The following is a 2,653-nucleotide window of genomic DNA, read 5'->3' on the forward strand; positions in this document are numbered from 1 at the left end:
TTTCTTTGTTGAAATAGTCCACGGGATTGAGGCCAGTTTATATGCAGCTTATTTCAATATATTTTTTCTTACAAAAGGCCATTTGGTCGCTTAGCCAGAAGGACTGTTTACACCAAGTCGGAAGTGGCTACTCTGTGTTACTTGTGAAGTAGTCCATAATGTAGTCCAATGTTGTTGATAAAATACGACCTAAGGAGTCCAATTAGGATGCGGCAGTTAGGTTTCCTTGGCTTATAATTTTTGCTTATTGTGTATTGAGAAATTACTTTGTAATTTTCCAGGTATTTGTTCTAATCATTGAGTAAATGACATTTTTCAGTTTTTAAAGAAGACATGTTATACCAACTGGCTGTATAATGAGCCGTGCCATGGGAAAACCAACATAGTGGGTGTGCGACCAGCATGGATCCAGACCAGCCTGCGCATCCGCGCAGTCTGGTCAGGCTTCATGCTGTTCGCTTTTAAAGCCTATTGGAATTGGAGAAACTGTTAGCGAACAGCATGGATCCTGACCAGACTGCGCGGATGCGCAGGCTGGTCTGGATCCATGCTGGTCGCACACCCACTATGTTGGTTTTCCCATGGCACGGTTCATATGGTTTTCATATTATCAAAATGCTTTAAAGGACAGAAAATGAGGTCTTAACATTGAATTGTTCAAATGAAATATAGAAGGAAATGAATTGGTATAATGTAATCACTAATTTATCACAGACGCTAGAATGGCCACCATACTTGCACTTTTATAGTTCTCTTAAATGATACTTTCAAAAATAGTTCAAGAATATAATTAAAATAGTGCAAACTGGCAGTATATTCTAAAGTACCAGAGACTCACGCCCTCGTTGCAAGATTTTTTCTTGTAAATCAGGAGAGATTTTATAAGCAAAATTGGCGAAAATAGTCAGTAAATTTTTTTACAGTTAGATTTCAATAGAGGTTTGTGCGTGTTTTATCTGGATATTAAATACAACAGAACACATATAACCTTTTTGTCTACATTTTCAATCATTAAACACAATATTAAAAATAAATTGCAGCATTCTCATTTTCCCTCCAGGAATGAAATTCTTTCTTTTTGATGCTGTTATACAGGTAAATATAAAAGAATGACAAACAACCGTCTGTAGGAGGTCCGTTACATATTGAAGTAGGTCACTCTTTTTCTGAGATTACGGTCTTGCAAGCTTTATAAAGAGGAATGTATTGAGGTATACTGGCTCCATATTTGTGTATGTTTGCACAAAATGAATACCACAAAACTACATGACGTGACACACAAGAGACGATGCCCTTAACTACAGCACAGCAATGGCATTTTCATTGCATGCCCGGGTGTAACACGTCTGTTCTTATATAAAAATGCTCTTAGCCACAGTATTCATGAATTGTACAATATCAAGTTGTATTATAATGAAGTAACTGCGAGTGATAGGACTCGAAAGTTGTTGATGCAAAGGCATCGTCTGACGGAACCTTCAACAGAAAGACCAGTCAAGAATAGTAGTTCCAGCCCATATACAGGAGATTAAGCTGAACGTCGTTAATTACTAGTGTGTTAATAGTTTGAATATTGAATGATTTGCCTGATCCCTGAAATGATTTAGCTTGCGATCAACATTGGTGAATGATTAAAGCTTCATTGTGTATTTAAATTGTGTATTGTAAAATTAAGCGTCCTGTGTATGGATGCTATATGACTAGACCCTAAAGAACCAGGAACATTTCTTGAATCTGAGCGTCTTTTGCACCCCCTCCACCCACCCCGATGTCGCCAATCTGGGTTACATGTGACGACTTTAAATAGACGAACAAATAAAACAAGAGGGTCAAGATGGTCCTATGTCGCTCACCTGAGAAACATACCATAACAGTGTAGACATGTTTGACCTAGTGATTTCATGGAAACAAATATTCTGACCAATTTTCATTAAGATTGGACCAAAAATGTGGTCTTTTAGGTGTAAACAAGTATTTTCTTCAATTTGACCTAGTGATTTAGTTTTTGAGCCAAGATGACCTACATTCGAACTTGACCTAGATTTGATCAAGGCAATCATTCTGACCAAATTTCATGAACCTCAATTGAAAAATACAGCCTCAATCGCATACAAAACGTTTTTCTTTGATTTGTCCTAGCGACCTGGTTTTTGATCCCAGATGACCCATATTCAAACTTGACCTTAACTTCACCAAGGCTGTCATTCTGACCATATTTCATGAAGATCAATTGAAAACTACAGTCTCTGTCGCATACACAAGGTTTTTTCTTAGATTTGACCTTGTTTTGACCACAGATGACCCATATTCTCACTTGACCTAGATTTCATCAAGGCAATCATTCTGACTAAATTTTATGAATATCCAGTGTAAAATGCAGCCCCTATTGCGTACACAAGGTTTTTCTTTAATTTGACCGGGTGACCTAGTTTTTGACCCTAGATAACCCATATTCAAACTCGACCTAGATTTCATCCAGACAAATATTTTGATTAAATTTCATGTATATCCTGTGTAAAATGCAGCCCCTATTGCATACACAAGGTTTTTCTTTGATTTGTCCTATTGACCTAGTTTTAGAACCAGAGGACCCAATTTCAAACTTGGCCTAGATTTCATCAAGGTAATCATTCTGACCAAAATTCATGAAGAT

Source organism: Mercenaria mercenaria, chromosome 14, assembly GCF_021730395.1.
Source record: "Mercenaria mercenaria strain notata chromosome 14, MADL_Memer_1, whole genome shotgun sequence".
Classification (NCBI taxonomy): Eukaryota; Metazoa; Mollusca; class Bivalvia; order Venerida; family Veneridae; genus Mercenaria; species Mercenaria mercenaria.